Below are 24,868 nucleotides of genomic sequence, written 5' to 3'. Positions count from 1 at the left end.
ATCAGATGAATCTCCCACTATTCTTCAACAAATGCATCCCAGAATATTCTCAGCAACCTATTGTGTGAGTCTGAAGAAAGAAAGGGGTTTCTCCACCTTCAGCCAAAAGTGTGAGAATCACAATACCATGGCTGTGACAGAATTGCACTTATGGAAGTGCCAGTTCATGGTATAGCAGGGACCATTCCACTTTCTCTATCCAGTCTGCAGGATTGCACTGAACTAAGAACTGGAAACAGTGAACTGAATAATGCTCCGGCTTCCATTTCAGTGCAAATGTGCCCCATCAAATAGGAGGCTCCCCACCATCCTGCTCGTATGCATAACCAAGTGATATCTGCAACTGGCAATATTCCTTAAGTATGCCTTTGCCCTACAAATTCTGGCTGACTTGGTAACCAATTGTTTCCAATAGCCAGCAAGGGTTGGCTTTCTTGCTTCCTGCCCCACGGAGGCAGAATACCTTTTTGTATCAACTACCTAGTGAGGGGATTTTAAAGGGAAGGAATGGCAAGCTGTGTGCACATACACCCACACTTCTCCCCTCCAACACATGACACAACCTGGTGCCATTCTGAAAAGAGACTCTCCCCTTCCCTGTGCTAGTAGCTTTTAAAGAATTCATTACTCATATGTTGGGGTATATAAGAAGGTCCCCCTACCCCAGAACTAAATTTGTGGTTGCCACTGGCAAGTTTATTTTTGGACTCCAGCTTTGGTTTACTGTTCATACCTAGGAAATAGTTATTGCCAGGATTACCAGTGGTGCTGAAACATGTAGAACTAACTTAATCTGTATTTAATCCAGGCACCAGATTATAGGCACCAGTAATTCCTAGGTCATTTCAAAAACTAACTAGAAAATAAATGTTTTTCTTGCTCCGTCTTCAAAGGAAGAATACTGTGTGTTCCTCCAAAGCCTCCCATGCGTTGACTACAGATTTTCTCCATCATACCCATCCTTTACCACAAAAATGCAACATTCTTTTACTAAAAATGCAAATCATGAAATCTAGTCAAGCCACTAATGTTTCATATCCAGCAACATCTGTAAGGCAGAAAGTTTCATTTGAAAAGATTTTGATCTGGTTAAAACCACAAAACCAAGCAATAGATTAATTTCAAAACAGCACAGGTCAAATATGTTACATTCCCACAATAAGGCAAACATGATGATTCACAAATTCTTATCAACACACGCAACCGTGCAGCTTCACTCAAGTTTAGTATACGTTAAAGAAGAAAAAATGTGGTTTGTTCTCTCACCTTTAAGCCTCCATTCTAGTCAAGAACAGGAAGTAGTCCCAACTACTGGGAAGTCCCTTCTCTTGGATAACGGGAGGCGGGAACAAGATAGGAACTTCTTGCTTATTTACAAATTAAAAATAAACAAATCACCAGATCTGGATAGTATCCACCCAAAGAATAGAAATGTGAAATTGCTGAGCTTCTAACAAAAATATGTAAAATGTCCCTAAGATCAGCCTCTGTATCAGAGGACTAAGAAGCAGACAATGTAACACCAATCTCTAAAAATGGATCTAGGAGGTTTCAGGAACTTACATGCCTGTCAGCTTAATGTCAGTTCTAGGTAAATTGACAGAAAGCATTATTAAAAATAAAGTTATCAAACTTACAGAAGAACAAACCATGCTGAAGAAGATTCAACATGGCTTCTGCAAAAGTTATGTCCTCTCTCATTAACCTTTTAGAGTTCTCTGAAAGCATCAAAGATGTGGATTGGATGAACAAGAAGACATTGTATACCTGGAGTTTCAAAAGAGCTTTCGACAAAATTCCTCATCAAAGGCTCCTGAGTAAACTTAGCCATTTTGAAGCCATCCAAGTTGATGGCCATCATTATTAGAGATGTGAAGACCCAGAAAAAAACAGAAAAATTTGGGGGGAAATGTTTTTTTTCCTGTTTTTCCAGGGCCCATATTTGTTTTTTTCTGAAAAATTGAACAGCTTTGGATTATGAATTTTTTTTCAAATTTAAAACAAAGTATTTATATATTGTTATCCAGCCTTTACTCCCCCCAAAATGATTTCTAAAACTATGTAATAAGAACACTTTTATAGAAAGACTAGAGATGTAAAACATCCGGAAATAAGGAAGCCACTGGGAAAAATATTTTTTAATCCTCTCCATAAGATTCCCAACATAGTTCTTTCATTCCTTGTTAACATTATTGATCTAAAGTATATTTTACTGATAGACATTTATGCTCAGTTTCCCAGCATGTGAGTAGAGTCACCATTGTTCATTCTTGACAGTAAATGTGCATTCTTGACAGTGTTGGTTTTGTTCTATACAGTCCTGTTTCTGACGCTGTAGCAGTCATTTAATGTAGTTCTAATCTATTCAGACAATAACTGACTTTACTTTTTAAAGTTTTAAAATATTAATAATTAATAAAATAAAGTTTTAAAATAAAATATAATTTTATGAGCAAACTAAGTCATCCATAAAATAACATTAAGAAAAGAAAGGCTGCTTTATGTTCCTAAAGCAACCATCTCCAACCTGGTGCCCTCTGGATGTTTTGAACGACAGTGCCCAGCATTCCTGACCATTGGCCATGCTGCCTGAGGCTGATGGGAGCTGAAGTCCAAAATTTCTGGAAGGCACCAGGTTGGGGAAGGCTGTCTTAAAGCAACAAAGTGACTTTAGATCTGTAAAGAGCACTAAAAAAATAAGTATTTTTCATTTTTTCCAAGATTTCCAAAAGCCCCCCCCCCCCGTTTTTTTCCATGGCTTCAAAATTTCTGGAAATTTTGGGAAAATGTCTAATCACTATATCTTGTGGTAGTGAATTCCACAGTTTAACAATATGCTATGTGAAGAAGTACTTCCTTTTATCTGCCCTGAATCTCCCACCATTCAGCTTCATGGGATGACCCAAAAGGTCTAGTATGAGAGAGAGAAAAATGTATCCCTTCCCACTCTGTCCACACCATGCACAATTTTAAACAGTGCTATCATGTATCCCTTCACTCACCATTTTTCTAAGCTAAACACCCCCAAACATTATAAGCTTTCCCACAGGGGAGTTGCTCTAGCTCCTTGATCATATTTTATTGCCCTTGTCCCCACTTTTTCCAGCTCTAAATATCCTTTTTGAGGTGCACTGACGAGAACTGTACTCAGTGTTTCAAGTGAGGCTGCAACATAGCTTTGTATAGTGACATTATGGTACTGGTAGTTTTGTTTTCAGTTCCTTTTCTAATTATGGCTAACATGGAACTTGCCTTTTTCACAGAAGCCACAACTAGGATAAGGGGACATTTATGGATCTGTAACTACTTGGGGTCACGAAGAGTCGGACACGACTGAACGACTGAACAACAACAACAACAAAACTACTTAAAGAACAGAAAGCAGCGTGTAGGAATAAACAGATATTTCTCACAATGAAGGGCTGTAAAAAGTCAGTTCCAGAAATAATCTCTACTGGGGCTAGTGCTTTTTAACTTGCTCACAAACAACCTAGAACTAGGCACAAGCAGCAAGGCAGCCACATTTGCTGATGACACCAAGTTGTTCAGGGGTTGTAAAAACAAAACCAGGGGTAAGAAAAATAAAAGGATTCAGAAGAGCTCCAAACAGCTACCTCCAAATTGGATGAAAGGCCAGAAAAGTGGCAAATATGCTTCATTAAAAGTGTTCCCAAACCTGGAACCCTCCAAATGTATTGGACTACAACTCTCACTGTCCCCAGCCAGCTTGGCCATTGGCTGGCTTGCTATGGATTATATGACTTGCAATCCAACACATTTGGAGGGCACTGGGTTAGGGAAGGCTGGCATCAAATGATGCACACTGGTCCAAAAAATCCTGGCTTCACATATACACTGGAGGTATCTGAGCTGGCAGCAACCAGGAAGAGATCTTGAGGTCACAGTGACTAGGTCCATGAAAATGTCAACCCACTGTGCTGTAGCTGTGAAACTGAGAAAAAATCCTCCCCCAAAATTTGGAACTTTTCAGTTTAGAAAATTCTAAAGGTGAATAAGGGGAAGCATAATAGAAGTTTATAAAATTGACTGAAGAGCACGATAAAAATACTTTATATAACATAAATAAATGGTGTGGAGGGAAAAGCACCATTTTTCTCCCTCTCTCAGAAAATTCCAGAGCCTGAGATCATCCAATGAACCTGACTCGGCAAGACACTCAGGTCAAACAGAAGTACTCCTTCCCCAGCACAGAGTCAAGTTATGTAATTCGTTGCCACAAGATGTCATGGCCACTAGCTTAGATGGCTTTAAAGGGTTCATGTCTATTCAAATTCATGTCTATCAATGGCTACTACTGATGATGGCTATATATTACCTCCAGTATCAGCTATGTAAATCTGTGCCACCTCTGAAGCCTGACATTCATGACTGCAGCAGTAAAGGATACTGAAGATGATCTGCAGTGCCAAGACCACGCAAAATGGAAATGTCCTATGCTGGTGTTCTTCCCTGCAAGGCCAGAATGCCATTGGAGGCTCCTGGTCACCTCACATGTCTCATTCTCTATCTTTCTGCAGTAGGTGCTCACTCTCAGCAGGGGCTCTCTACTTTTGCCTTATTTACTTTAGCAATGAGCTGGCAGCTGTGATCTGGGCTACCGGAGGAAATTTCAGGGGTGGAGAGTCAGCTGTAAGGTGGCGAGGGTGGGGAGTGAGAAGGAAATGCAAGGGCAATCAGCCAATTAGCTATGGTGGGGAAGAAGCCCCGGAGTCAAAGCAGTAAGACTGTCTAGCTGCAGTGATCTCTGCACAGGGGCTGGAGGGGAGACTGAATATGTGGCTGAGAATGAGCAATGTGGGCCCGCACTGGGAAATTTTGCAGCACTGAGTAGAGCAGAGTACTTAGTGACAACAAAAAGTTCCAACCCAATCCAAGGGCCAAGAATAAGCATGTTGGAATTTGCCTGCCTGGTGTCTGACTGATGAGGCCTTGCCTGGACAATGTGCAGGGGCACGGAGAAGAGAGGCTCAAAAAAAGGCCTCCAGCTGAGGTACTGGTGTTTGAGAGATGGGGGGTGGAGGGGAGGCTACCCCATGGCCCATGAAAGGCCCCCAAATGGCATCAGAGATGTTGCCTAGAGCCAAAGTGGCTTCTGCTTGAAAAACAGTGAAGATCACTGCCCTATACTGTTAATTGACCTCATTATAATGGAAGCACAGGAACCTCCAATGGGATGGACTGATATGGAAGCAAGCCACCATTAGTTTAGTGGAAGCAAGGAAGTATCCCTTACTTATCAGAGATGCTGTGGATTGCAGAATCTCCATTTGGAAGTGCTTCTTCACACACTAGCTGAAACACTTCAGATCTGGAATGGCTCAATCCCTCCACTCCTTTTCCAGACAGCAAATAAAAAATACTTCTGATATTGTCTTTCTATAACACGTGGCTTCTATAGCCAAGAACTGTAAGAGCCATGACCATGAAAAGGGAGGGGAGTGGTCCAAACTGGTTGAGTATCTAATGTGGTTTCCAGAGTAGCCACACCTCTCTACAAAGAACTTTGGTTTCTTGGGCTACAAGGCTGTGCACCCAGGCAATAACCTCAGGATGAACCCAAGCCCTACCTGTGCCCAACAGGGTACAGAGCTATTGTTTTACAGATGAACTGCTCCCTGCCAAGATGGCACCCACTGGACCCAAGGTCTCCACATACAGGATACTTCAAATGTAGAAGTAGTGCAGGGGGAAGCAGAGTGCACAATAAAGAACGTGCCGCTTCCATAAAGTCAGGAAACAGACTAGTTTGGAGGAGAAATAATTTTACTCCACTCTCCTGATATCCTAGGGAGGGGATTGTCCAGTAGTTCAGGCTGTCTTCCTGAGGCTGAGCAATAAAGATTTTTAATTAGGATTATGTATGTTGAAATAAATAAAAGCAACCAAGTTCAGATCAATATCACTTAGACTATTAGGCTATTTTGTGTTATAATGTACTATATTTCTAACAAAACCTACTTGTTTGAACCTTTTAACATTGGTCTCTGGAACTGAAGAGGCCAAATGCTGGACTATATTTTAATCTCAGGCTGCAGAAGAATTATGTTGCTTTCCAAAAAGTTGAAGGCAGTCTGAAAGAGGGATTACTACTTGACGTAAGTGCACACTTCACTTCCAGGTTTTAATAGGATTCTGTACTGTTTCAAAACCTGCAAAACATGTTTGACCAGAAGTAACAGTGGGACAAAAGTTTGGTCAACATGTTATGGAAAACATGATAATTTATACACTTATTTCACAAAGGCATTGCAAACCGTTGGGAAAATTCTCCTGCCTAAGCTGCATCAGAACAGGAATGCTCTTCAGCAACTCCAGCTCAGGCAACATTCACCCCTATGAACAAGGAGGCAGAATTCAGGACAAAGGAAAGAAAAATCCTGCATCTATAATAATTCTAATATATTGTATTATGCAACTTGTGCACTTTTTCTGTTATTTAGTTCTTTAAGAAGAGCCAAGGTGAAGAGGCTCTTCAGATTCCTACTGGTGTCTGCATGCTTTTCAACATCTCTATAACCACAAGAGCTAGTTCAAATTCCATTCCACCTTAGAATGGGAGCTTTTGGAAAGTTGAGATCACCAGAATTCCCTACCCACTGTCGGATTCTGCAAAACTCCATACATGGATGTGCTACATAATACTAGCACTGCTGATAAATCACAACATCCTAATAATATCGGAAGGACAAGATAGCCAGGTTAGATTGTATCCCCATTGTAACGTGAGAGCATCTACCCACAATATCCAGATCTTGGTGGATCTGCATCACTGGAAGAAGCCAGCTGAGTGAATAGCTCCAGGTTACTCAACCATATGAACCAAGTTACACACCCTGCAGAGAAAGTTAAAAACAATAATACGGGATTGGATCCAGATTTACGCACCTGACCAAGTAACTTCCCACCCACCCCCTTCCCACAGCAGCCCCTCCAGCCCCCTGAAAATGCTACACAGAGAGTTAGAATAACCTGCTGAATGGGGTGAGCTGTGGTGTGTGGGGGAGAGGAAGTTCTCCCAAAATCAGACTGAGGGGCCTTCTGTGAGCAGAGCCCTTCCTCTCACAGAAGGCAGATCCTGGATCCAACCCACAAACTCAAGGTTCATTAAACTTGGGAAAGATTTGGCAAAGAGCCGAACAAGTATTTTAAAAAGAGAAATTCTATTAGGGTGTAAAGGAGCCTTCTCAAACCTGGCGCCCTCCAGATGTGTTGGACTACAACTCCCATCAACTCCAGCCAGCACTGCCAATGGTGAGATTATAAAAGTTGTAATCTTAAACATCTAGACAGCACTAGGTTGGAAAAGGCTGGTATAAAGCCATAGTACCCAACTACCCATCCCTAATATACATTATTTGAATCTGATGTTTTACGAATTGACATGGTCTGCTAAAAAATTTCAGTGGTTCCTTAAATTTCTCAAAAAGATGTAAACAATGGATCCAATCAATCACATAATTATAAATGCAAATCATGCGCAAGCCAAATAAGTTTATTTTTCAGGACAGGGATCAAGTCAAAAGTTTGCAATCATACAGAGTGATCATACCAAGGAACTCATTCACAAACCAGATAGATAGGTATAGATATGGACTGGGTTACTTTAGCAGAGATGAACATGTATAACAAGCAAGAGCATATATACACTGTCAAAGGCTCAAATGATATGTTCACCCTGGCAGCTCCCTATGGAAGCTAGCATGGAAACTGTCCTAGCAGCTTCAGATCTGTTCTAAACTCATGCTGAAAAATCTACAATAGTCCTAGACCATCTCTTACTCTGCTCACCCATGCCTCTTCCCTCTAATCTAGGGATGCAAAGGTGGCACATGGCTTTTTTATTTTCAGGATTTAAAGGTGAGAAGTGCAGAATTATGGCAGCTGGTATTATGGTTGTTTCCTGGATCTGGATATTACAAACAGATTGGTACAGAAGCAAGGGTACTAATCTTCAGGATAGTTTATCATGTAAAAAATGTTTGAAGTGGTGAATTCCTAAAAGCCACTGATTTAACAATATGAACATACAAGCAATCCTGCTGTATCAGACCAAAGGCCTATCCAGTCCAGCATTCTGTTCCCACAATGACCAGCCAGATGCCTCTGGAAAGCCCACAAGCAGGACATAAGTACAACACCACCACCCCACTCATGTTAGTTAGTTAGTTATATAGCCTTATATATGCATACTTCATATAATGAAGACAATATATGTCCATCATGACTAATAGCTATTGACAGGCTTATCCTCTCCAAATTTGTCTAATCCCTGTTTAAAGCTTTCAAGTTGTGGCCATCACTATATCTTATGATAATTTAACTATGCACTGTTTGAAGAACTTCCTTTTATCTGTCCTGAATCTTCCATCATTTAGCTTCACTGGATAAGCTCCAATCCTAGTACTGTGATAGGGAGAAAAACCTGTTCCTTTCCACTTTCTCTATACCATGCATAATTTTGTATACCTCTATCATGTTTCCCTTACCTTTTTTCTAAGCTAAAAAGCCCCCAGTGTTGTTACCATTCCTCACAGGGGAGTTACCCCAGCCCCTTGACAACTTTGGTTGCCCTTTTCTGTATGCCTGAATAGGATTTGTGTCCCTAAACCACACACATATCCACAGCACTGCTTCAATATTTTATTTTTAAGAAGACTGCCACATTTCCGAACAAATGCAAAGGCCATTTCTCAAATTAATTTATCTGGTTATTTACTAGAAATATCTTGCCTCTGTGTGCTTTCATAGTTACAGCTCTCATACGGGTCCAGATGATCTTCAACTACATATGGCAACTTAGTAAAGCACATGCAAACGGGAGTAAAGCATGTCCAAAGCTGGTTTAAAAACTGGCTTTCCCGCTCAATGCGGTAAATTCCCCTTTAATTAAGGTGTAAGAATGTTTACTCAGAAGTAAGTTTATGTTCAGTGGTATTTATTCTAGTGCATGTGTTAGGGCTGCAGCCTTAAATTATCAGAGTACCCTAAATTAAATCAACCCACCTGATCACAACATCCCCAAATGTTATGTGCCACTCACTTAAATGAGCTATGATTATTGTGCAAAGTATATATGCCATTCACTTCAAACCCAAGGACTACTGCAACATGGCAGTAAACATTTTGCACTTCCTTCTAACTTGGGTCTATGCTGGGTCTGAGTTGTCTAGTGCAATGTATGAGGTAACATGCTTAGGATGCTGGTTATGAGAACAATCCCCCCTTCCTTCCAATCCTTTAGTACCCAGTTAGCAAAGGAATAACTGATTCATGTTGCAGCTGTATGTACTGGTAGAAACAAAGGCATGAATCATGTTAATGAGGTACGCAATGGAAAGAAAGGGTCACAATGGATCCTACTATCTGCATCTGTATTTTTGCTACTAGGTGAAAATACATTAACATTTGGAGCTGAGAGACAGACCTCATTACTACAGAAGCTGCACCTCTGGTAGCAATAATCATTAGCGTTTCCATGTGGCATTGTTCACATAAGACTTTTTTTTTAAAAACCTGTGAGTTCCAAGTGTTAATAGGATGTAATGTGTAGGTGATTAACATTTCTAGGAGTTACACTGGAATCACCCTTCACAACCCAACAAAACAAGGCATGTTGCAAATAAATATCAAAGTTGCCCAATGCTCTCACTGGAGAATAAAAAACACACTCCCCTTCAGAATGATTTAAAATGAGATTCCTTCCATAAAGAGGAAAATTCTATTACCAGCCTATGCCAAGACATTGATATACAGTCTGAATTACTGCTTATTAAACAGATTTCAATCCCACTTTTCCTTCTAAGAAGTGCCCAAGATACTAACTTGCTAACTAAAAATTAAACAGAGACAGTACAGCTGATAAAACACACCACATTTGCTAGAATAAGAACTTCTTGAGGTGATGAAAATACATCAAGGAGGAGGCCAGATAATTTCTATTAAACCTACAAGAATTTCAACTACATCTTTTGCTTCTTGATACAATCACCTTGACTGCTAATCCACTACATCAGGTTAGGATTTCTTGCTTTGACTTCACTCTTGTAATTTTCAAGCAGTGACTATGCCTATTTATCCTTATGATCATGGATCATTCCACTACAAGAGACAGGTATCATTTTAGTATCATGTGCTTCCACATAACTAGTCATTTGTATTTGAGTATATGTTCGCATATAGTTGGACCAGGTCAAAATCATTAGCCATGGTGTAGTCGACTGGGTCAAGTGTTTCGGTGCAACACCATGACTGGTGTTAAGTACAACATAATTGCTATAGACTCTGCAAGAGTATTCACTGTTGTCCTGCACTGCCTATAGCAAACAGCCTTCCCTAATCTGGTGCCCTCCAGATGTTCGAACTACAACTCCCAGAATTCCTGCCATTAGCCATGTTAGCTGGGGCTGATGGAAGTTGAAATCCAAAATACCTGGAGGGAACCATGTTGGGGAAGGCTGGCCTACAATTTTAACTAGACTGCGTTGGTCTGGTGTTGCCAGATAATGACAGGTACTGCCTAGCTTACACTGGCAAATGCTGCACTCATCAACTGTCATCTTGCCAGGATCATGAACTCAGACCGCCCCATGCATGCAATATCACATAATAGAAAATTCATACTTTGATTAGACACAAACATGAGGTATTGTATCCTCCTTCATATCTATGCTGTTACTTCATGCTCCCTATCTGCAGAACTGCATCAGTTTCAAGAGCTTGCAAATGAAGCAAGGAACATTTTACCCAAAAGTCACACTTAACACCACCATTATACTGTTGAGCATGTAATAAGCAGGCTGTACTGAGGGAGAAGAGAGGGAGAGTAGGGCCATTCCACCAGCCCTCTTCCTCAATTGTCACCAGTGGGAGCCATTCCACCAGGCTCATCTGGGGGAGATGAGAGGGAGAGCAGGGCTATTCCACCAACCCTAAAATAATTCCCCCCCATTTCTTTTTCTTTGTGTGTTGTCTTTTTAGGTTGTAAGCCTGCAGCCAGGGACTATCTTGTTTCACTGAGCAGGTTTGCACATCATTCTAAGCCACCCTGCAAATAACCCGCAGAGGGTTGGTTGTTCACAGAACAACCCACAGTACGCCTGACAGATGATCAGGCTTGTCATGGCTTGTTCTCCCCCTTCTTCCCCCTCAGTCTTCCAGCCTGCTCTGGCACATATCCAGGAGACTTTGCAGCAAAAACCATCTTGTTTCCCCCTCCCCTCTCCAATCACTACTCCTTTTCGTAGCAAGGGAGTAAGTGCATCAAAAGGGGGGGAGGACAATATCTCCCCCTTGATTATGTGATCCTCTCACTTTTAAGTGGTGCTGCGGTTCCCTGATGGTTTTTAAAAAAACCACACACACAGAAAAGTATACAAATTTAATGGCTGGGAAGTAAATGGAGGGGAATTTTGCTCCCCTGCATTAACTGCCCTGTTACTGCAGGTGCACAAACTTACCCTCCATTTACTTCCCAGCCCTTAAATTTGAACAAATTTCACCTCAATTTACTTCCCAGCCCTGAAATTTGCATACATTTCCCTTCCATTGGCTTCCCAGTCCCCCAAAATGCGCAAATATTCCCGACAGGTTTTTTTTTTTTAAAAAAAACAAAACTTAGAGGGTAGTAGAACAGGACAGAGCAAATGGGATGCCAGCACCAGCAGTACTTACACACACACGTACACCCACACACCCATGGGGCCCCATTCACTCTGTGCCATGCAGCCGCCTTCTCAGGGTTTTTTGTTATACTTTTAGGGAACTGCAGTAACCGCAGCAGTAAGTGCTCTGAAAAGGAGCTGCGAAAAGCAGGGGGAGTTAATATCTCCCCTTTCTGGAGTAGGTGCAGAGTCTGAGAAGTGTTGAAAAGGTGGGGGACACTGAGAAGTGTCAGTACAAAACTCTTAAAATTGAGATGATCACATTGCCAAGGGGGAAATGTTATCCTCACCCTTTTTGGTTCACTTACTCCCTTGGCTCCCCCCTCCCATTTTCAGCGCTTCTGAATTGCGCTACTGAGTTCCTCCTTTGCCTTCATATTATTTCTCCCCCTCGTCCTTCGCAAGTGTATGTGAATTAGCTGACAAGCAACCTAGTCTTGTCTATTTCCTTGTATGTTACCTACTCCACTTTGCCACTCCCTGTGACAGATGAAACATACAAGGAAATTGAACAGGCAAGATGACACATACTGGACAATTGTAAATACACACTTGTAAAAGACCAACAAAATAAAATAAAAAGAAATTAAGAATCTAGCTGCACATTTTCAAGGCACCGAAAAATAAAAAATGCCAGGGAACGAGTGATGGTTCTTCCAAAGTGCCATTTCAGCATAGGTGGAAGGGCAGTCACTGTTCAAGATTGCAAAAAGAGAGTGGCACAGGCTTTTTCACCACTCTTGCCAAGTGGCTCTGTAGCCAATCGTCACAACCCACAATAAAATCACTCTCCCAGGTCCGGATGACACAACAACCCATCATGGGCAAGAACAACCCTACAACAAGCCATGGGTTCTCCGCATAGCTTGTTCTAGAAAAATAAGCCACCGCATGGAAAAAGCTCCGGGTTCGGACAACACGACAACCAACCATAGCTGGCTGTCTACAGTGGGTGGTTGTGTGGTGCAAACCCAGGCACTGATTATACATGAGCTGCTTCAGGAGCCTTTTTGGCTGAGGAGAAGTATAAAAACACTTCAAATAAATACAAATAAAAAAATAATAGCTATCCCAGCAGTTCTCAAAACTTTGTGTGGACCACTTGAAAATTGCCACATAAACTTTTTTCCTACAAATCAAATTACAGGCATACCTCATTTTAATCAAAAGATCTTGCCTTTCTAATCCAATGGAAATGCCTGTTTTTATCAGCAAAGGTCTGAAGTCTGTCATCTTCAATCTCAGGTCGGGTCCAGCATTCATCCTGCTTCTCTCTTTGGAATTAAGTTGACTGTCAACCTTTTCATGGATCACCAATGATCCATAGACCACACTTCAAGAATCTCTGAGCTAACCCATCTGAAGGGGGGGGGGGATCACACTCTCTCAAACACATAAGTGCTAACCTCCCTAGCAAAGGTTATCTACAAAAGCTACAGTATATAATCATTCTTCTCCCTACCCCCAAATCTTTGTGAAAACACACGAACACAAGTTTTCTAGTTATATACTAGTTTTCTAGGTACATACATCAGAAAATATATTTGCATGTTTACTTCTAACAAAGGTCATGTTTAAAATGTAAGGCTTAAGTGTGAACTCTCCCTTTGAGTTGAGAAGGTACTGTGAGAGAAAAAAAAGGGAAGAGTGGTCACTAACCTCATTTTTATCAGTGTTGCTACTCTGATTTCCCTACCACAATTCACAAGATCATTTTCAAGTAGGAAACGGACATCAAGAGACAATTAGGGACCACTTGCAACTCTGGCACAAATCCTATGCTACAAAAACTCTTGTAAGCAAGAATTACAAGATTCTTGTAATTACTCTTGTAAACCTAGTTCACCTCACTCTCTGGATCTTAACTATGCCAGATCCCATCTTAAGCTATACTTTGTCAAGCCTAACCAGGTCAACTGCCTTGATGACCTAGCTCCAGTATGTTTTGTAGAAATGAAAAACAATGTCACACAACATGAAATCAAGGTTAAAGCCCAAGGTTAAAGCCCAAGGGTAAACTACTTTTCCTACTTAGAGTTATGTTCCAACCACCATTCTACTTACCTACAATTATCTCAACAAGTACAGCTATGTCACCCTTTTCCTTCACTAAACTATTGTGTAGAGTTTTTGCATACCTAAGAGTTATATTTCATTCCCAAATATTTGCATTTCAAGGCCATTTCATATCTCATTTTCCCCCAGGACAGAGGGCATCCTTATTGATTCAGAATAGGAAAAGGCATTTCCTATGGTGTTTAAATCATTACATGCACGGTGAAACTTTAGTTTTTGCTACCTGTACACAGACCTTCATGGATCAGATATTCAATCCTTGTCACTCACGGTAAAAAAGCACCCGAGTTTCCCTTAACCTGTAACATACATGTTTTTGTTCACAGGAATTATCTCCATGTGAGAAACACATGCAAATCAATTGATGGACTCTTCACCTGATCCAGCAAGAACAGCTTATGTTCTTAATCAGTATGGCATTCAACCCAACCGTACATTTCTACACAAGTTAAGACAACTTAAGATCCTCCAATATAGGCCTAAGACAGGGATGGGCAAAATGTGGCCTGTAAGCCACATGCAGCCCTCATCATCCCCTCCTGGTGCCCCTGCTGATATTGAAAAAAGCAAAATTTGGCCACTTCAGGTTCCTTAGCAGTTTGCCACCAAACATTGATGGCAAAACGGCTGTTTTTTTCAGCACCCTGCCAAAACTGAGTGCAGCCTACAGGGGGAGGGTGGGGGGGCAAAATGGGCCCTGAACCCCAGCAGTTCCCACCCAAAATTCACCTATGTTGCTAGACAGCCTTCCACAACTCTCCTTTTCCCATGCGCCAGGAACATCACCATGAATGCTCATTCCCCTACTGCCTCTTTTCCTTAAACTACCAGTGAAGAAAGCGAAAGCTATGTTGTTGGCCTATTGAGCCATTTTACTTCCTATTTCCTACCAGCTGAGATACTTTTCCAGCAATTGTGAGGGGGGAGGGAAGAGCAGGAAAAATAGTTTCATGCACAATCCACCCCTATGCTCAGAAATATACCCCAAGAGTTCAATAGGACTTACTTCTGAATGCATAGACTGCAACATTACAGAGGCAAACACACAACACCTTATTTAGAAGCTAATGTCAAAAGCAGACATTAGACAGAAGTGAGCAGCTCCTTGGAACTTAGACCCACCGCCCAACTTTAATGCCATTATAACCTCTTACATTGCTCCAAGAATATACCTGAATGAAGTATGTGTTTTTTAATCTGTTTCCACACATCTTGAAATTAGCATTATTCATTCAAATAGTGCTTTTCTGAATATAAAGCCTTTACTATCTTCTTATTTATCATCACAAACATACTTCAAAGAAGGTGACTGTTGCTACCCAGTGATGCGAGACAGAAACTTCTCCAGAAAATTCGTTGGTGCTCTATTTTTCCGCAGAAAATTTTTCATTTCATGTTCATCATTAACAATGAATAGATGCCAATTGCAAATATAATATCAGGCAGCTTCAAAGTTGTAATTAATGTTTTTCAGGTGACTATCCCTAGCAAGTATATGAAAAAATACATATATGTCATTGAACTACATACATCAGTGAAACTGGAGGAGTCCCAACAACTTTAGTAGAAGAGAATTTAACTATGTTGGAATAGATGAGTGGTTATCAGCGTTCTCCAACTTGATGCCCTCCAGATGTGTTGGGCTGCAAGCTGGGATATGCTTGGAGTTGTAGCCCAAAACATCTGGAGGGCACCAGGAATGGGAAGGCTGAAATACTGTGCCAACAGTTTTCAAAACCTTTAGTTTTTTTCTTACATTTAAACAATGCAAGGGAATTACATGCTATTGTCTTTACATTTTTTCAAGTAGTCCAATAAAATGATTACATAATATAACATTTAAATCATATCAAGTGTACTTTAATTTTTTCCTCAAATATTTCAAGTCAAATACTTGTGGTACATTGGGACAAAAAATTAACATGAGGTACATTTTTTACCTCTTTTTTTAATAAATACAAGGAAAATAAACATTCTAAATTAGATCATTCTAGGGCATAGGAAAGTATTCTGATGCAAACTGAAGGTCTTCCGATGCAAATTTCTCCATGTACATTAGACTATCATACATAGGATTTTCCGGAAATCCACATCACTGCTTCTACCCTTTAAAAAATGGGAAGACTGAAGAAAAGATAGGCCGGTTCACACGATCACAGAGGGAAAGTAAGCCATGGTGGCTTATTTTCCCTCCCTGCATGTGCCAGTCGTGAGCTGCCTAATTACCGTCACCGGGCGCAGGTGGTTATGATGTGCGAACCCAGTGAGGATGGGTTCCTGGGGTGGTTTACAATCCACCCTGAAACCCTTGGATTATTCTAGGGTTTGTTGTAACTGACACTCCATTCTGATGGTTAAACCTTACTTCCATAAATGTGCACTCTGAACCAAGTGACAACATACTGATATAAAAGATGAAAGCGTTCATGTCACCAGAAATGACAATAACTGGAAACCAGTGCACGAACACTTCAACTTCCCAGGATATGCAACTGCTAACCTTAAAGCTGCCATCTTTAAACAAAGAAACTGCAAAGTTGTATTGTTTTAATAAATTTTAATTGCATCTGTAAGCTGCCTTGAGTGCTATTTTTTGGTAGAAAGGAGTACAAATCAAATCAAATCAATAAATAGGGAGACTCCAGCATGAAACCACTGAACTCCGGTTCATCAAGAGATTCAATTCTACAACCTGTGACTTGAACTGAGATTATGGGTCTTTATCTCAATTCATGCACTAAGTTACCATTGCCAGGATGTTTGTGTAATCATGGACACTGCTTTGTTAATTTTGCATATTTTGGCTTTAACATAATGCTGCCTGTTCTTTTGGCATTTGAATTTCCTCTGACCTCACTCCTCTCCACTCCTGCCCCCCAAAAGATTAAACTGAATTTCCACAGATCTGCACACTGCTCTGCTTGGTATAACACTTCATGCCATAATAAATGTGTTAGCCTTTAAGGTACCACAAGACCTCATTTTTACTGCAACAGACTAACATGGTTACCCTTCTGGAAATAGCCTAAGGGCGCAATCTGATGCATGTTGAGGCAGAGAAAAAGTCCTACAACTCCCAGAATTCCCCAGCCGGTATGGATCTTTTTCTGACTAAACATGCATAACACCGTGCATGTCCTAAATAGCAGAGAACAAGTTAGCAGAGAACAATGAGTCCTATTCCAAGCAATATTCTGAGACCATTTTTGCTTTTTAAAATTAAAACATTCAAAACAATACCAAATTTATCAGATGAAGCAAAACTATGACACTGAACAAATATGGTTTTGTATTAAGTCAACATTTGTAGTTGAAAACGCATGAACAAGTTCAGTAACATGTTCTGTATGCTAGCTGTGGCATTAGATCGCATATATATTTCAAAACTTTCATTCAATAAATAGCAATAGGTGATTGCATCTTTTAACTCGTTACTGCTAAGGAGTACACCATTCAAAACTCTACACAGTTGGGCTGTTCGGATGTAATGGCAGTGTTCAGCAGCAATTTATGCCCCATGAATTACAGGAATGCATGCTGCGCATGAGCTGCTTCCAGTTTCCAGCAACCATCTATGGATGCTGCACTCATAGGTTGTTACCTTGATGTTTGAACCCACGCACTTTGGGTTGTTTGCGGGTTAAACAACCCTAAGTTAACCCATGGTTTGTTCTTAGATTAACTTGGGATTGTTCAGACGTCATAGTAAGAACCTACAAATGCAGTATTCATGAGTAGCTGCTGAAAACTGGAAGCGGCTCATGTGCTGTGCATTTCCCCACAACTCCTGGGTTAATTAACTCACAAATTGCCACCGCTGTTACATCCGAACAAGGTCAGTGAGAACCTTCCAATTTACTAGCAAGACTTAACATGTTAAGGGGAAACTTAATGCCTAAAATCACAGATTTGCAATAAAAAAGAGTCTGAACTGAGGTTTGCTTATTATATATTAGAAGGAAATACATTGCAGAAAACTCATGAAAATTCAACTACACAAGGCCCTAAAGCCCAAAATCCAAGAGAACTAAACTTTTCCAATATTAAGGCTTATTCCAGCATTTAAAATACAGCAACCTGCTTTTATTGATACTGGGTTCCCTTTTTAAACAAAAATCTTTAAATTTCAATTAAACCACTCTATTGGTCCATATCCTTGCGATTAGGTAAAATAATCTTTTACCATTTAAAGAACATACACCTTCACTTCTCAAATGATAAGTCATTCATCAAAGGTGTTAAGAGTGGAAATATCACTGATGAAGGAAATTTACAAGGCACTGATAAGATGCCACAGCAAACAATTTAAAGCCTTCAGATACATGCTGAGCTTCAGTGGCAACCACAACTATCCACCAATACTACAATCAACATTACCTTCCTATATGAACCAACTGAAGGATTAGGATGAACCAATTATAGCACACACATTATATCAGCCTAAAACTATTAAAACTCATGTTTTTCGAAGCAGTTCCAAAACCACCAACATAGATTTGTCTTCAACTTTTTCAGATCTGGTACCCAGCTTTAGCTCAAGCATACCTTTGGGTCATGACTTTTTAATATGGCCCCCTACCATATTTGTATTGTGATACCCACCAACCAATTAACTGAAGACCAATGATTAGATAACCCTTCACATATACAAGCTTACTTTGAAAGAGCAAGGGTGGGGGCATTTTGCCAGCAATGACAAGGCGGTTTGGAAAGCTAACTTATGTCATGTCCTTAAGAAAGCATCCTAACCATGATGAACCATCCATCCTCTCTAGTTTTACCTTTTCAAAATGTAATCCATACGGCTGAAATTAAGAGAGGGAGTGAGAGAAGCCGGAAAGGTTCCAACCAAACCAGGAACCCTTGTACCCTTTTCCTGTCCTGCTCTGGTATCATGTTTTGCTTTGGGAGGCTGGCTCCAGGAAGGGAGATTAGAGCAGGCCTTCCCCTCTCTCCCTCTCAGGGCCTGGCATAGTAGCCAGCCAGCAAGCCCTCTCTCACACGCACACGCACAAACACGCTTTCTCACACAGCCGCTCTGCTCTTGCTGCTGCTACCCGGAGCCTTTGCAGGGCTGGGTCACTATTACACAGGAAGATGCATTGGAATTCACGCAGGCGCACTCCGGCCCAGTCCCGCTCGGAATTTGCCCACCTAAAAAAAGGAGGGCGGGGGCGGAGGGAGAGGGATTCGGGGAGGGGGCTGCCGCTGAAGAAACCCCTCGGCGCCCCCCGCCCCCCTCTCCGCAGCCCAGGAGGGCGGGGGGCGGTCAGGCTGGCCGAGGAAAGGAGGGAGGGGCCCCACCCCGGCGGTGCTGCTGCAGCCCCTCACCCAGCACACACGCAAGCCCCGCGCCCCGCGCCCGCCCGGGCGGCGCCTCATGCGGCGCTCCCCCTCACGCGAAAGGGCCGCCCGCTGCCCCTGTCTCAGGCGCCCCTCTCCTCACCGGGAGGGACGCCGCGCACGGCCGCCCTGAGGCGGCGGCAGCAGCAGCTCCAGGCCCGGCGGCGGCGGCGGCGGCGGAGGGAGGGAGAAGGGGCGGGGCGGGCCAGGCCCGGCCCGGCTCTTGCTCACCTGCCTGAGCGAGAGTCCGCCTTGCGGTGCGGCCCCGGCTCGGCTTGCTTCGCTCGGGGATCGTCGACGACGGGCGGCGGCGGCGGCTTCACTCCGGAAACGCCAGCAGCGAGAGCGGCGGCGGCACCTCAGCCGGGCGCCGAGGGGGAGGGGCGAGGGCGGGGCTTAGCCGGGAATGACAGGCGCCGAGGGGGCGGGACACGCGGTGGGCGGTGCGGCGGCGATAACGACGGCGAATAATAAAGAACGTTGATAATGGCGGCGCCGCCGCCGCCGCCGGCCCCCCCCCCCGAGCCCTGAGGAGGTGATTCGCCACACAGGCCTTTTAGGCTGCGCTCCTGGGCCCGTTTGCCCGGGGCCTCCTCCTGAGGAGACATGACTAGGATTGTCCTGTCAGTCCTTTCATCCACCGGCTACGTCACCGCTTAAATGGCCTTGGGGAGGGGCTGGCCCGAGGCGGAGCAGCGCCCCGCTCCACTCGGCCCAGGTGCGGAGCCGTGTCGGAGGAAGCTGGGCGACTGGTTTTGGCCCCTGAGGCGGGAGCGCCCGCACGCGCCCCGCCTCGCGGGACTGGCCGTGGGAAAACACGGCGGGCTGGGCCCGGGCTGGGGCGCTTCCGCGCGGAGGCCTTCGTTTTGCCCCGCTCGCGGAGTTTTGCGGGGTCCAGGCGTCGCCCTGGGATTCGACCAGGGTCCCTCGCGCGTTTTCCGACCGCTGCTTCCGCCTTCTTTCATGCCACAGACGGAGGGCCACTAGCGCTCCTGACTAGAAGGCATGTCCCAGCTGCCCCGCCTTTTCCTCCTGAATGGATTTTCTGTGGTAAGAAAAAAGACGGGGAAAGCTGAGGGAAAACGGGGGTGGGGGAGACCCCCTCCCCTGAAATTACGTGAATGAGATTCGTCTGACAGCCAGCCAGCCAGCCAGCCAGCCATGCAGGGGTCCTGGTGCTAACAATTAGAAGGCGTTGTGCAGCCATTCCACCTTTCCTTTCTTAAAGGTGGTCTGGTCTCCCTGTGAAACTTTGTGAATCAGGCGGGGATGGCGCTATGAAGGCCTCTTCTGGAAGCATTCAGAAAAAGGAAACCCCAAATAGCTGCAGCACTGCCTTCTGAAAGGTAGCAGTAAAAGTCCTCTGCCTGGAAACACCCACAGTCATACTGAGATAAGTCCCATTGATTACAGTGGATCTACTCTCAGTCTGGTTCTAACCCAATAATAACAAAGTAATAACTAACCTTTTGCTACCTTTTCATGACACCAAAAATCTGCAGCCTGAGGCAGGCATCTCCCTCTGCCTAATGGTAGGGCTGGCCCTGACTGTAGCTCAGTGGTGGAGCACTTGCTTTACATGGGGAAGGTCCAGTTCATTCCTTTGCTATCTCTAGTTAGGGCTGAGGAAGACTGCTGTCTGAAACCCTGGAGAGCCATTGCTGCTGATCAGCATAGACAATGTGTTTTTAATATATATATTTTTTTAACTAAATTTTTATCTATCTGTTTTTAAAGTTTCTATAATTTTTAGCTGCACTGAGTGCCATTTTCTTGGTGGAAATGTGGGATACAAATCAAACCGATCAATCAATACACAACGCTGAGCTACATGGACCAATGTTCTAACTCTGTATAAGGCAGCTTTCTATGTTCCTGGAAGATGTGCTCAGTGGTAGAGCACATACGTGGCATACAGAAGGTTCCAGATGTCACCACTGGCCTCTGCAGGTGAGGTTGGCAAAAAAACACACACACCCCTCTCTATGCTTAAGTCCCTGTAGAGTGCTGCCAGTCAAGCAGACAGTCCTGAGCGAGATGGACCAATGTTCTGAATCAGCATAAAGCAGCTTTCTCTGTTCCTGGCTGTACAAACGTAAACACAAATCATTAATATTAGGGAATGGAGAAAAACACTGGTTTTTAGATCGGCGTGCTAAAAGTACAGCCCACCAACCATTTCTGGTGGCCAACCAGAGCTGCATCAGCTGCTGCCACTAAAAAGAATGCAGCAGCCTGGGATTTCCTGCACTAGTGCTAGAAAGGGAATCTTTTCCTTTAGCTCCGGTCTCTTACTAGTGCTAGCAAAGAAACCCCAGGCTTGTGTATGTACTCGCACATTTCTGTGTGTGAGTGTGTGTGTGGCCATACACCTGTGTATGTGTGCACACATGTACAGCCCCCTGGTGTTGCCCAATGTGACTTGTGGAGCCAAAAAGGTTGTGCACCCTTGCTTTAGATGATGCATGCACACATGAATCTGCCCTTAGTTGTTGTGAGGGCTGCAGCATTTAGGTCAATAAACTGGTTCAACAAATTGAGTAAATGCCTTGGAATCAATAATAAAAATTGTGCTGGTAAGTGAGGAACTTACCTCAAAGCACAGGTTTTGCAGGTAGAGTGTCATAGATTCAGTCACAAAATATCCGGTTTTTATAAATTGAAAGGATGGGAGAGAGCCCTCTGTCCCTGAGACCCCAGGAAGTCAGAGTCAAGAATACTGGGCTGGATGGATTAAAGTTCGGGCTCACTAAAAGGCAGGTTCATATGTCCCATATAGATTTTTGTTTAAAAATGGTTGCATTTCTGTGCATTTGTGTGGCACAAGCACTTGATACCTTGTGTTCCTGAGAAGGCAATCCTATCAGTTTTATATGCTATATGTGAGGATATACTTCCTTACCAAATTACTCTGAATACCCTTTTGGCATTACCCAGCTGTGGATTTTGGATTTTTTTTCCTCATGTACCAGTGTGGCTGTCTTTTTTTGTGTGTGTGCCCCTTATGGTGTGTTATTTTTTGATAGGATTATTTTCTGAGGACTCCTGATCTGCATAAGATCCCATCAAAATCTCATCAGGTTGATGCCTTAGGAAAAATTTATAGAGACAGAGCAGGGCTTTTTTTGGTTGTGGTGCTTCATCTCATAAAGCTCCTCTTTTTGCTCACCCTTTTTGTTTAGAAAACAACTGAAATTATTTTCTCTATATCTTTTACTGAAGTCTGATGTGTGCTGCTGAACTGAATTTGTTGTCTGCTTTTGCCTTTTTAATTTTGTGTGGATGGTTTTATGGAATTTCTGACATTGAGAAGTATATGTAGGAAAAGAAGGTAAACAGCACTGCAATCAGGGAAAACCTGGATCCCAGAGGAATGCAACCAACTGCAATAAGAGTTAATATTTTTAGTAAAACAATTGGCAAAACATGGATAAATATATAATCTCTATCAAATGTTTTGGCTTCTGCCTTCATCAGTGACAGTATAAGAGCTGAAACACAGCCCCCACCCCCGGGTGACAGTTACAGAATGTTAGTGCTGTGGATGGAATTTTCAGATTGCAAGAGAAGTACGGGAGGTGATCTTATCCTCCAGTTTCAGGGCATTTGGAGTCAATGTGCCCAGTCTATAAAGCCAAAAAGTTCCCAGTTTTTCAAGGATTGCTGGATTAGATGGTTGTTCTGCCGGAAATTGTTCTATTGGCTGTGGTCATCAGAATTAACAGTGTTTCACCATAGGTTGTTATTATAGCTGAGTTGTGGTTTTTGAATGCAAAAGATATCCTCGTGCATTTAATTGATTATAACATCCACCAGGCACCTGCTTTTTCAAGATAATCCCTTCTCCACAAAGAGGAGATGGAGAAAAATAAAGACAAGAGAGTACCTTTTGTGGTAGATTTCTATCATCTCTAAACTACCACTTGGCGATTAAGAAAAGCTATCCTTTGATTGCTAACTTGCCACATCTTGCAAAAGGCATGAACAAGCCACCTGTTGTTGCCTTCTACCAGCCACCAAATCTGCACAAGCTTCTTATGAGAGCCAAAATTAAAATACCCATCAGCAATCCCAGATCACATTGATCTTATATGCATGAAACAACAACATTCAAAGCACAATGACTAGAAAGATCTATCTTATTAAACAAAACATCACTTGCAAATCTATTGGCCCAATCTACACCTTGTGTCATATCATTACAATCCCATCATAGTAATGCTATATCTCTCTTGCACATTTATACCTCATAGGATGCACGCGAGGTATAAATGTTGGAGGAAAATTCTGAGAGTGCCTTGGACTGCAAGAAGATCAAACCAGTCCATACTCAAGGAAATAAAGCCAGACTGCTCACTTGAAGGAATGATATTAAAGGCAAAACTGAAGTACTTTGGCCACATAATGAGAAGTCAGGATACCCTGGAGAAGATGCTGATGCTAGGGAAAGTGGAAGGCAAAAGGAAGAGGGGCCAACCAAGGGCTAGATGGATGGATGATATTCTGGAGGTGACGGACTCGACCTTGGGGGAGCTGGGGGGAGCGACGGCCGACAGGAAGCTCTGGCGTGTGCTGGTCCGTGAAGTCACGAAGAGTCGGAAGCGACTGAATGAATAAACAACAAGGACACACAGTGACATTTGTTGCAGTATTTTGGATAATATGGAATAAAAAGCAGGAAATAACACTACAAAAGTGGTATATCAAATGTGTAATGTGTCCCAACAGTTATCAGTGCACTTCAGTACCGCTATAAAGCAGTAGTGTAGATCTAGCCAACGTAATATATGCAGTACGTTGGCAAAACCACCGCTAGCCTTCATACAAAATTCAGAAATCACAACTCAGCTATAAGAACAAAGAAGACAGAACAACCTTTGGTGAAATATTTTAATTCTGATGGCCGTAGCTTTTCAGACATGGTAATATTTCTAACAGAACAACCATCTAATCCAGCAATCCTTGAAAAACTGGGAAACTTTTGGATTTATAGACTGGACACATTGACTCCAAATGGTCTGAACCTTGGGGATACCATCACCTCCCGTACTTCTCTTGCAATCTGGGAATTCCATCCACAGCACTAACATTCTGTAACTGTCACCCGGGGGTGGGGGCTGTGTTTCAGCTCGTCTGCCAAGTGTTGCTGATAAAGGCAGAAGCCGAAATGTTTGACAGAGATTACAGAATATATATTTATCCCTGTTTTACCAATTGCTTTACTACACACACAGAATGATACTACTTGCAACAATATACCTTTTGACTCAATTCAATGATAGCTTGGGAGCACTTTGAGATGCCCCAGGGTCTAAATGCCCCAAAACAGTTTTGCAAGACTCATGTCTATTATTTATATTTGTCTTTATTGCTTTACTGCTGTATTTCTTTTATTAGATATGCTGCCATGAGGGGCTCCCACTTCTAACTGCAGCCTAAAAATAGTTTTAAATAAACAAGGGCACAATCCTATGTATGCTTAGACAGAGAAAAGTCCTACAACTCCCAGCATTGCTGGGGAGTTGTAGGACTTTTTTCTGTCTAAACACGCATAGGATTGTGCCTTAAATGTTTCAGATATGTGTGTGTGCAAAAACTCATCTGTTGCCTTCACTGGTCTTGGCAGAAAACATCACTGGTCTTGGCCTAGGAGCTGCTCTGGGTAGCTCAACATGTTTGTATTTTGTAAATCACCAGTGCAGCATGTTAGGGTTTTTTCCCCAAGTCTTTTGCAGAAGGGGGGAAATTACTAAATTTGCATACAATTG

At 42.7% G+C, this 24,868-nt stretch overlaps 1 protein-coding gene across 1 annotated transcript in view; it reads right to left on the bottom strand.

The window, feature by feature from the left end:
• GARRE1 (granule associated Rac and RHOG effector 1) overlaps positions 1-19,447 on the bottom strand; it is a 106,303-nt gene extending 86,856 nt beyond the window's left edge. Inside the window, exon 1 of the mRNA XM_084812242.1 lies at positions 19,332-19,447. The gene's annotated coding sequence lies outside the window, so the exon portion shown is untranslated. The remainder of the gene's footprint in view (positions 1-19,331) is intronic.
• Between the last annotated feature and the right edge of the window lie 5,421 nt (positions 19,448-24,868).

Source organism: Heloderma suspectum, chromosome 8, assembly GCF_057233095.1.
Source record: "Heloderma suspectum isolate Gila_16-S chromosome 8, 16-S_ref, whole genome shotgun sequence".
NCBI classification, from domain to species: Eukaryota; Metazoa; Chordata; class Lepidosauria; order Squamata; family Helodermatidae; genus Heloderma; species Heloderma suspectum.
This window is presented reverse-complemented; position numbering and strand designations above follow the sequence as displayed.